The sequence below is a fragment of the Lactuca saligna genome, chromosome 6 (genome assembly GCF_052625555.1).
Source record: "Lactuca saligna cultivar CGN05327 chromosome 6, ASM5262555v1, whole genome shotgun sequence".
Classification (NCBI taxonomy): Eukaryota; Viridiplantae; Streptophyta; class Magnoliopsida; order Asterales; family Asteraceae; genus Lactuca; species Lactuca saligna.
The window spans coordinates 161,987,585-162,000,591 of NC_136422.1; positions in this window are offsets into that span (position 1 = coordinate 161,987,585).

Genomic DNA, 13,007 nt, shown 5'->3' on the forward strand with positions numbered 1-13,007 from the left:
GCTTCAAAGTAAAAGACACCATTTAGATAAGCTAAAATAGAACCATTCTCATTATTAAAAGAAAATCTAAAACCTTGTCTAAACAAACCATGAAAAGAAATGATGTTTCTAGCCATTTCTGGCGAATAGCAACAATTGTTCAAATCTAAAGACAAACTATTCCTAAGCACTAAAGAATACACTCCAATCTTGGTCACAGGCGGCGATCTTATGTTCCCCATGATTAGATTTATTCTTCCATGCTCCACGTCTCTACTTCTTCTTAGTCCCTGCACATTAGAACAAATGTGATAACCACAACCGGTATCAAGAACCCAAGAAGTATTGTGGGAATCATTAGATTTAATTGTATATATACCTGCGAAAGATGGCTTGATCTTTCCTTTCTTGATGGCTTGCAGGTACTCCGGGCAGCTTCTCTTCTAATGTCCTATCTTGTGGCAGTGGTGGCACTCTGCCTCCTTCGGATTAGAGCAGGGCTTAGCGGGATCAACTTTGGTCCCACTAGAAGAGGCACCATCTCGGGCTTTCACCTTGAGATGGTTCTTTGAAGAAGCCTTCCTCTTCTTTCCTCTTCCTTGTCCAATTGCCAAGACAGGAGCAGCGGGCGGATTGGGAGTTGGTGCAACAGACTTGTCCTTGAAGTTGCTCTCAGCGACCCTCAAGAGACCTTGGAGTTTGCTTAGGGTGACCTCTTCTTTGTTCATGTGATAGGTCATCCTAAATTGATTGTAGCTCGGAGGCAAAGAGTTAAGCACCATGTTGATCGCCAAGTATTCCCCAAAGTCAACATTTAACTTGCGAAGGCGGTCGACATACCTTTGCATCTTTTGCAAGTGCACGGTAAGAGACTCTCCATGACCCATCTTAGCGGAAATCATGTTTGTGAAAATCTCATAATGCTCTTGTCTCGCGTTTTGATGGTATCGCACCAATAAGTCTTGATGCATTTCATATGGATACATGTCCTCGTAGGACTTTTGGAATTCGGAGTTCATAGTCGCGATCATGATGCAATGCACTTTCGTTGCATCACGCTCGTGAGTTTCGAAAGCGGTGATTTCGGCGGGAGTAGCGATTTCGGGGTTGATTTTCTCGAGCTTCTCATCGAGGACATACTCCTTGTCCTCATAGCGAGCAATCATGCGAATGTATCTTATCCATTCACTAAAGTTCGTTCCATCAAAGGTGACCTTTTGACAAAGGCTCATCAAAGTGAAAGAACTCGCAGCAGCATTGTTAGCGTTCGACATCTATAAATAGAAAGGACAAAGATAGATTAGAATATGAATCCCTAATATTCACCCAATAAGAAATTAGGGCTAGGATCCAACAACAATATTTACACATTAGAAAAGGGATGCCGTAATCTAACATGCAAACAATTTGAAGGTAAGTGAATGACGATTCACTAATTCTCCACCATGAAAAACATAACTTTAAGTCCTAAATGTATTGAGAATTCCTAGGTTCGGATGAGATTCATTGAAACTTTTCAATGGCATGTTTAAATCTCGATATGCCCCTCTTGTTTGTGATTGGGATACCGAGGATCACAAAGCGGGTGTGAATTACCATGCAAATTAACATGGTGCCTTCATTGTAACGATCACCTATTCGATGTGCCGGTAAACCACACACGCTCCATCGAACTATGATAAACAATGAATCACCCTTTGCCACCTTCGCTTAGAACCAGTTAGTGTGCCGGTAAACCACACACGCTCCACTCTTCTTAGCAAGGTGCAAAATGTAATTTCATGGGATTGCATCAATTCACTTTTCCTAAAGTAACTAAGATTGTGAATTTTAATAAAACATGTAGTTACTTTGTATTTCTTATTATACTTTTAATGAGAGGATGAGGTTGCCCTATCTTACCCTTTCGGCTAACGACCCTCCACCAATCAAGCGAGCGGTGGGTGTGAGTGTACACCCATTAAGCGCCATTTTATAGGCCGCAACCTTATACCCACCTTATAGACCGGCTTCGTGAATGAGGCCTACTAACGGTAAGACTAGCATTTAAGTTATATATATATATATATATGTATATATATATATATATATATATATATATATATATATATATATTAATCTTGTAATATTATATTAGTATAGGGTTGTATTTTAAACTTGTAAAATTCTAGGGTTTGAAATTTAAATTGTCTAAATTAAACTTTTAATCACAAAACATAAATTTCAACACTTGAGGACTAGTTTTAAACATTTAAAACATAAAGGATCAAATAACAAATAATCTAATCACATAATTATCTATATTTGATTAATAATTATCATATAAGGAAATCAAATATTTTATTAATTGATAATTATCTTCAATTAGATCAAAAATATAGTCATATATATCACAAAATCGGATTAGGGTTGATCTAATATGATTAAGGTAAGTTTCCATAAGATAAACATGAAAAAAATCCCGTTTTTGGCTAATCCTGACGCTCGGACTCGCCGAGTACACAAAGGGACTCGCCGAGTCCACTTTGGAACTCGCCGAGTCCATGACTCAGAAACATGAAAATCGAATTCTCCAGTTAAGTTTCATACAATCAAGCAACAATTCAATGAAAACCAAGCTAGGCTCTGATACCACTGATGGGTTTTAGCCATAAGAACTTTCCTATGTGCGCATGCAAAACCCTAATGGTTGGATCTAGGCTTTCTAATCAAACATGCTTTGAATCCAAGACTTCTAATGACTATTTAGGTGTAATAACAATATTGAAACAGATCTAGAATCATACCTTTGGATTCCTTGTTGATCTTGTTGTCTTAGAGCTTCTAGAGTCACAATTGTCACTCCTCTATCGGCTTACAAACACCAACTAGCAAGGAGGATGATTTGAGAGAGAGGAGAGGGAAGGAATTCGGTGAGAGTATCTTTACTTTTGATGGTTACCAAATTCTCTATCCCATAGGTTCTATTTATACTTGTAGACTCCTTAAGGGTTACAGCTTAAACCAAAACCCTAATTAGATAACTTAGACTTTAAGTGATCCTAATCCTTACTTTGATAACCCTTGGACGAATTTGAGGCTATCCCAAGCCCTAGAATTCGTCCACACTCTATCCAATAAGGATTTACAGTCTAAAGTGTAACTATCAAACAATTGACAGTTTATACCCTCTTATATAATTAATATCCTTAAGTCACCAAATTAATTCCAATTAATTCTATGACTTCTATTAATATATTATTCTTTATATTATTCTCATAATATACTAATAATATTTACTCTCTCTTAATAAATCATCCTATCAAGTTGCTAGGTGAAGGCAACCCAAAAGGACCATGCACAATCGGGTCAAATACTTGCCTAATATAGTTGCAGCCTTAGACACTATTCCAATAGTAGAAACAGAAAGAAAGAAAGAAAGAGGGTGTGATTTTTTCATAAAATTTTGGAGACACTTCAAAGGTGGAGAGTTTTGCGCTCCATGAAAAAACGATAGCGACAAAACCCTAGCTATTTAGGTGAGGGCCGCTTTAGATCGATTATGGTTTTTCATAGGTGATGACGACTTTGAGATCAAAGGTTAGTGGTGGCAGAGACGATGGGGATTTAAGACGATAACCCTAATCGGATTTGGATCTACAATGGTGTGTTCTTCAGCTCTTAATTTTGACTTTAGAGCAAGAAACCATTCATCATATCTGATTTCGAATTTAGAACAAGAAACCCCAAAAAGATTGATAGCAAACCCATTGACAACCATTAGAGCTTCGAATGAAGCTAGAAAGAGAGGATTGACTTTTCATTTGTATAGATTTTTCACATGCCACTGAAGCTTTGATCGGAGAGAGGGGGTGGGTATTGTTTTTTTTTCTTTTTTAATTTATATAATAAAAAGAATTAAAAAAGGAAAAATACCAAGGGCAAATTTGTCTTTAAAAAAAGTTTTAAATTTTTTTGGACTAAACTCGCAACAAAATGAAACTTTTGGACTACCCTTGCGAGTCCACACTTGCTAGTTTTGACATACCACAGGGATCATTCTTGCACTTTTTTCAAAGTTTTTTTTATTTTTTATTTTTTTATGGTTTTAGTTTCTGTCATGGTTGGTCCTTCATCTCTCATGCTGTTGTTATCCACCACAACCTTCGTCACCGTCCTAATAACCGCTAACATCGTCGTCACCACCAACACCTTCAGTCACCAACTTCAACCTTAACGATGTCGTCTCCTTCATCCCCCTTCTCTCTATCTCTCTCTCTCTCTCTCTCTCTCTCTTGCACTTACATACTTCAACCTTAACCTTTTGTCTTCCTCCCTACATGGGGGAGGCTAGGGTTTCGACAAATAAAAAGAAATTTTTTCTTGGCGAGATGCTACGAAGATTTTCTTAGTAGGATTTTGTTGCGTACCTCTCAATGGTTCTATATGTGGTGTCAGTTTTGAAAATGGGTGGACGAAAATAGTCGAAAAAGGCGACGACGGTGGCGGCATGGGGGTGGCCATTAAAGGCAGCTTTTGTGGCTGTTTGGGGTTTTGTCTACACATCGAGGGGAGTCTAATGAGGTGAATTCAACAAAAACTGATGGCTGGAACGGATGTCATGCGATTTCTAACAACTTTGAAGGTGGTGTCACATGGTGGCCGTTGTCATGGTTTCGCAGTTCTTGATCGTTTGTCCCTGATAAGGGGATAACATCACAAGTGCGTGAAAAGCGGGCAGGAAGGATCCGTCAAATCAAGTGGCTTTGGATTCAGTTCGTTTGGCAGGTTGAAAGGAAATGATGAAAGAGGTGGCTTTATTTTCTTGGTCGGGGGAGCTTCCTCTTAGAACAAAGGTGATCGAAACAAAGGAAGAGATTAGAGAAACTACACTGTGTGAACATTATGGTGTTGGAGTTCAAATCAGGTGGTTTTGGATGTGGCTAAGGAAGAGTTCATTGATCCGGGAAAAGTCGAGATGATAACGAACATGTCCAATGGGACATCGGTCCTTAATTAATATAAATCAAACACAGTATGATATGTTCTCACATAACATTTGTTATCAGAAAGAAGGGGCATGAAAATACGTATTATGTAACACCCCATTTTTATTATAACCTTAGATTGTAATTATTATAAAATATGAAATAAAAATGTATTACTTTTGAGCCAAAATAATTATCATAGACATGTAAAAAACGTCAATACGATTTCCATAGATATATAGAATGCCTAAATCCGACTTCGTATGAAGAAGTTATGCTTCTTCGAAGCTTTGTGTTTAAACTGACGTGACTCAACGTACCGAAAAAGTGAGTTTTAGATAGGTGGCTTATTAGCTTAAGAAGGCTAAATGAAATTTATAGTGGTTGTAAAACTGAGAGCGTACATATTTAGAACGTCAAATTTGACTTCATGAGAGGAAGTTATGATTCCCGCAGGAATCTTAATAGTCTAAGCCTATGAAAATATAATATTTTGATCAAGCAAGAATGATCTATTGAGACGTAATTTATATACTAGTTTTAACCAACTAATTTAACTAACTATTACACATAAGGCAGTGTAACTAATTGAAAATAGAATAGCACAAAAAGTTGGGTATGGAACACAGGGAAGGCAAAAAATAGCTAATTTTAACTCCTTAAGTTAACTAAATAACTATTAATTAAAAAGGGGGTTTGCTCTAGTTTTTCAAGACTACAAACTCAAACAATTCATTAACACTTAAAAAGAAAACAACTAGCAAACACAAGAAAAACTAGGAAGATAAGAAATGATTTTTATCAAGATAATTAAGAGACTTTCGATTAGATTCGATATACTTTCTTTTATGGTTGATTTAGTGGAAGTGAAATAGATTAATGCTTTGTTGATTACCGATTCCTAAGGTGACTATATTAATGTTCACTAACCTAATCCCTTAGCAAATAAGTTCACTCATTCGGTGATCAAGCGGATAAACTAACAAATTTACTAGTGTTCTGTTCGAGTTATGTAAGACTTATAATGGATTGATCTATTAGATTAATTGAATCAATACAATATATGATTGGTCTTCATATATTAGCTCTTACATTCACTTATCCACTTTTCTATTTAACCCTAGGTTTTTGGTCAAAACACTAGTCCTACAATTTGGCCAATCACAAGATCATAAGATTCAAGTCAATTAAGAATGATAAGTCATGCAAGCTTAATTAAACTCATCAATAAACAAAAAATAGTTATCATAAATATAGATAGGTTCTTTAATAATCTAACATAACAAATAATCAACTTAGCGTAATCCAATCCATTAATCAACTCATAATAATGCAAACAATCTGGTCTAAATGAAAGTTAGGTTGTTTAGCCCATAACTTTAGCAAACAAACATGTAAAAACAAGATTCACTTTGATAGTCATGTTCAAAACAAAGTAAAACAAGTAAAAAAGAGTAATGTTGCGTTAGATCCCTCGAAAATCAAGCTAATAACCGAAATTTGCACTCAAAAGCTTCCAAGGAACGTCTCTAGCCTCCAAAAGTTGATAATTGCTTCCTTTCATCCAATAGTTTTGAGAGAAAATCGATCTATAAAGTTTTCGAAGTGCACCACAGTACGGTAATGGCCACCACGCTGTGGTTGGTGCAAAATTCACGTATCCGACAAGGCATAAGGTATTCGGGATTCTTCGTGTTACCATGCCGTGGTTCTTCAACTTTCCTTCTTTTAGTCTTAATCCAAATTCCTAGCTTCCAGCTCCCATTTGGCTTCCTTTCTGGTCCCGAGCAAGTTTTTACTGCTATAACACAACAGATAACAAAATAAGCATCTTTTGTCCTAACAATAAGCATAATTAAGGATTAAAATATTAAGATATGATAATATATATATATATATATATATATATATATATATATATATATATATATATATATATACATAGGTATGTACATATCAAAATACCACACACTTAACCTTTGCTTGCCCCCAAGCAAACTGATTTTTAACTTACCAATATCGCATAAGACAATCCATTTTAAACCCAATCATTATCCCAAGTCCGCAATTCATGTATTTGTGTCTATAATTCCTAAAAGTTCCCCCATTCCTAAATACTCACAATCCTTTTGAACATCCACTCCTTATTTTATATGACACTCATTTTTGCAACCCTCTGAATCTATCCTCATAAATATTTATGGACTTTAAGGTATTTTTGGTTAAGCTTCCCAAGCATACACATGATCTAGAAAGAAAAGAATTACAACTTTATACCATAATGGAGCTCTTTTGAATTCATTTCTTCTTTGATATTTGATCTTTGATTTCTTTGAATTCAACACCTTTTTGTTTGATTTTTGGTATCTTTAGTTTTTTGATTCTTTAGAATTCTTTTTATCTCTTGATCTTCATACTTTGATAGCTCCAAAATTCTTTCAAATTTTGCAACTTTTTCTCTTTTTTTCTCTCTTTTTATAAGGCTACACTAACAACGTAACTCACAAGACCGCCTAGAATGGTCAAGTTTTGTCATCCTACTCTAAGAGACGATCAGACATACCGCTAATAGTTGCCTGATCGGGACCCACCATTTTTGGTCCTCACGTACAGAGCTACCATACATCGGCACCCGGTAGTGTCATGGAACAGAACCTTACTCTCTGTTCCTAGGTTACGCACATTCTCCTAATGAAACTACCTAATATCAACTAGGTATCTTCCATAATCCTAAGTTTATCACTAGACTAGATTCTAGTACCTGAAACCAACTTTTTAATACCAACTCTATTCTTGGGCGACACTAACCTATATATATATATATATATATATATATATATATATATATATATATATATTCCATAAGAGTAATAATTATTATTAATCAATTGGTAAAAAATTGGTTAGAATTCAGTAGTCAAACCACCACGAACCGCTAGGAATTAATGACCAGTTGTATGTAACTTTATGTTTATAATGTATATTAAATATATTATATTTATAATTTCTTTTAGAACAACCCAAACTGCTTAAACAATCTATCGTTGAAGATTGAATAAAAAATCAACAAAAATTAAATCTATTTGTGGCGTTAAAAATAAAAATTCTCATTAATTATATTTGAAAGTTATGGATAAGAAAAATGAATAGATTACATTCTCCTGATTTCGTGGATATAAAAAACATCCAAAACGGATGTCGTACGAGAAAGTTATGCATCTTTAAAGTTACAAAAAATTCATATTTATCTCATTTTCCCGATGTAAACCGTGCAGTGCTTTGTTTGGAAATTTCGTCACGGAAGATAATAAAAGTTCCATCACCGCAGATAATAATAATTTATCTGGTGCCCAAATTTCATCATGACAGATAATAAAAGTTCGGAAATGTGTTAAGTCTTACAGATCTCAAATACCATAAGACTTCAATCAGTACTTAATCCTAAACATCAAGAATTATAGGTGTCCGATATACTTATAATGGAGAGTTTAGGATTAGGATGCCAAGACTCATTGTTAGGATCCATCATATCCACAGGACGTTCTATATGAGCTACGTTTATTCTAAAAGCTTTATGAGTTATGATCATTTCCTAAGCTGCATGGGCTATGTTTGTCACAATTCTAAGACCGTACATCTTAGTGGAAATTCCTTTGTGTCGTAACCTTTAATTTGTATTGAACGAGGAACAACATGTATAAGTTCAGGATCACATACTTATATGGGTTGACATCCCGCTAATAGTTGCTAGCTACAACCATCGACTGACGAGTCGAAACAAGCGTTGTCGTTTCCTAACGATAAAGTCCCCACGAATGAGAAAAATTGGGTGTGGACTTTCAGCACTAAAATTGGCAAGTGCTGGTGCAGAGGTGTACGTCACAGTTCGGTTATGACCTCATCATAGATCCAAAGTTTTCCTTGTTACCGTATAGAATCAATATTGGGTTTATATGAGGTCAGCAATACTAGTGGAAAGAGATTGTATGTAGTGGGATAACTTGTGACTCAAAACGATAAGTGTCAATACTAGAAATTAAGTCATATAACACTTAATTGATACCATGATACAAATGATTAATGTTTAATAACTTACAATTAATAAGTTGTTATTATAAATCCTTTTTTTTATACGAAAATACAATATTTATGTGGGAGGAGTTTGCCCCACTGGTTAAGTGTCGGTTTCTAAATTAAGATTATACTTAATTAATACTACGACATGAATTTTCAAAGTTTATAAACTCAAAACTTATGAGTTTTACATATGAACTATACAAATTCTTGTACTGGGTTTTCAAGAGTACATTTGGATATGAGAACCATAATGTAATTCCCGAGTTTTCATGTATTTTCTTTTGCTGCTTATTCAAAAAATATATATGTATGTATTTTATGGGAAAAGGTTCATGTACATAGTGTACGCACGGCGTACACAAGTGAGGAGTGAATCAAAGGAAGTCCCTGCATACGCTGGGCATACCCATGCGTACATTGGGCGTAGTCTGGCCAGAAGCAAGCCCTAAATTTTAGGGTTTGCACCCTATTTAAAGAACTTATGTTCCTCCTAACCATCATTCTCTCAGCCTCCATCACCCTTAGAGTGTTAGAACCGAACCATATACCTCTTTCATGCATTTTGAGCTTACCTTGTTCATTTTTGGTTTTATTTGGTGGTGTTGAAGAAGAAGGAGTTTGGAGAAGAAGCTAAGACATGAAAAGGGCTTGTAGATCCAGAAGTTTGGCATCATTTCTGACTTATTTGAGGTATAAAGCTTAAACCTTGACCATTACATGATCTAGTTTTGGGGTGTTGTATGTTATATTTTTTCCCCATAGTTAAGGTTCTTTGAGTTGAAAGAGTTTCTGTCCATATAAGTTGTCCTTTTAGGCTCTTGGAAGTGTTAAGAGACATAAAATCAGACCTTGATGGTTTAGCATTAACCATGCAAGTGCTAAGTACCAACTAAGTGTGTTTATGGACTTAATCTACGTCTTAATCCCCATCCATGCATGAAAAAGCATAAAGTTTATGACTTTATGGCTTAGGACACTTTTTGGAGGCTGGATTTATGTTCTGGACGTTATGTCTTAATGGAATAAGTCATTATGAGGGTTTTGGGTTGGCTGGCCAGTACGCAGGGCGTACTCCTTGGTACACTGCGCGTACTGGGTCAACCACCCATATGTGGTCAAGGCCACTGTACACTGGGCGTACATGCAGAGTACGCCGCGCGATGTAGTGGGCTAAAATTCGATTTTGGGCTCTAGGGTTGTTGGGCCTTGGGTTGTGGACTTCAAGCCCATTTGTGGATTTGGGTTACGGGCCTAGGGCTATAATGGACGGTATTGGACCTTTTTGGGCCTTAGAATTTAATTGTTGGGCTTGGGCACTTTTGGGTTGTTCAAATTACGCCTTGGGAGGAAGAGGCTAAATAAGGCACGAATTAGAGAATCTTTGACTTAAGACATGAATTAGGGTTGGAGTCATAAATTGATAATTAGTTAGAAATTTATGATGTGCGTTAGGGGGAGGAGTTCACGATTCATTCGCCAAGTACGTTATTGCACCAACAGTTTAAGGTGAGTCTCCTTTCGTAGAATTCGTTGGTCAAAGGCACCAATGTCGGCCCACTAGTTAGGATATGGCATGATGGTTGTCTTTGTGATAATTATCGGTTGCACATGTATTATTTGATAATTCTGTGGATTATGTGTGATAATGTATAGTAGCGGTAGGGGTGAAATAGACCCGATATCCGGTTGAGATAGACCGAAGAGGCAGGTCGAGCACCCATATATGCTCGACATTATCCGATTCAAATAAACCGAAGGGGCAGGTCGAGGACCCAGATATACTCGGTAGTATCCGGTTGAAATAGACCGAAGGGGGTAGGCCATCACCCGAATATGCTTGCTAGTATGTTTTATTTGGTATGTGGCATGGTAGGGGAACTCACTAAGATTTGTGCTTACAGTTTCACTTTGGGTTCCAGGTACTTCTAGCTCGAAGGGAAAGGGGCCGAAATGATTGCATCGCATCACACTATGATTTTCCGCAGTAGAGATTTTGGGACTTATGCTCTGATAATACTTTTCTATGTCTGGTTTTTTTAAAATACTATCATCACCATTTGTACACATTTCTTTTAAAACTAATGATGTTTTGGGATATGGAACTAGTCACTTCTTGGGTTGTATTTTTGGGGATGTTACACGTAAAGATTTGTTATAAATTTGAGTTACTTATATATATATATATATATATATATATATATATATATATATATATATATATATATATATATATATATATATATATATATATATATATATATTCTACAAATGGTTATTTTTGGATTTGAGCAAACGATATATTTTTAAATGAGTCCAAATACACTTTTAAAACTCGTTTAGTTTTATAATTTCGATAAAAAGATATGTATTTATACAAGTTGGTCAACTAGAGAAATTTTATAAAACATTTTTGGATTATAAAAATACTATGTGTCAAAACCTATAGAACTCACAAACAATTTTTGTTGATGTATTTTAAATGCATGTATTTTCAAGTTATTTAATAGGTCGTATGTGTTCGTTCGGAAGACTCATCGTCATTTTTATTATGGGATATATATATAGTAAAGTCCCAATATTTTCATCGATTTGACAAGAAAGTTCTAAACTTTATTTTTTTGACAGTAAAGTCCAAATTACCGGCAATTTTTGACACTTTTATCCTTTTTTTCTTTCCGGTTAGCCGGTAATTATGACTTTTTTATCAAAAAAATAAAGTTTACGACTTTCTTGTCAAATCGTCAATTAGGACTTTACTGTCAAAAAAATAAAGTTTAGGACATTCTTGTCAAATCGTTGAAAATATTGGGACTTTAGTGTATTTTCGTAACCCAAGAACCTTTAATCGTGACTTTTGTTGCAACACCACTGCTTTTCTTACCATCATCATCTTTACCCTGACACAATCACAATCAGGAGAAACATATGCAAAAGAGAGAGAGCAAGAAATGGTGAAAAGACTTGTAAAACTTTCTTCTTGCTTTGTCACGAAATCTTGAACTAAAAAGTGTGGACAAATTATACAAACACAAACAACACATACCTAGTCAAAAAGGTGTGAATGTGGAGAAGGGAACGAAGGGCAATTTCGTTTTTTTCAATTCTTATTTCTCCATTTTTAGGGCTGCAGAAAACCAACACAACCCTGATTCTTTCTTTATTTCTTGATTATCTCTATTTTTCTCAATGTTGGTTTGTTAAGATTAAAAAACCGATTTAACAAGAAAAAAACGTTAAGGATTTCAATAGGATCTAGTTGACTAGAGAATGGTTCAATAACTCTTATGCTTAAAGCGTATCATACCATTAAATTTCTAACAAAATAATGGATATATAAACTAAAGTCCCAATATTTTCAACGATTTACAAGAAAGTCCTAAACTTTTTATTTTTATTTTTTGACAGTAAAGTCCTAATTGACGATTTGACAGTAAAGTCCTAATTGAGGATTTGACAAGAAAGTCCTAAATTTTATTTTTTTGACAAAAAAATCCTAATTACCGGCTAACCGGAAAAAAGGTAAAAATGTCAAAAATTGCCGATAATTTGGACTTTACTGTCAGAAAAATAAATTTTAAGACTTTCTTGTCAAATCGATGAAAATATTGGGACTTTAGTGTATATATCCCCTTTTATTATACCTTTGTAAATGTCGGATTGTTAGGCGTGTTTCACGATTTTTAGTAATAGTCATTGTCAATGTAATTTCCAATTCGTTAATAATAGAATATTATATTGGTATTGTTCATTGTATGTTTAATAACTGTGATTACTGATTTACGTCACGCACTTCGGCATTTCCGACGATGGCCGAGGGTGTGACAAATTGGTATTAGAGCTATTGGCTATAACCAACTAGTACTTCCTTAGGAAAGTGCGACTATAGCCTAGGGCTTACTCTCTTTGGTTATGTATATTCCTTAACCTACTAATATGGGATTATACATATATACATATATAAACTTGAACTCTTGATTTGTAATA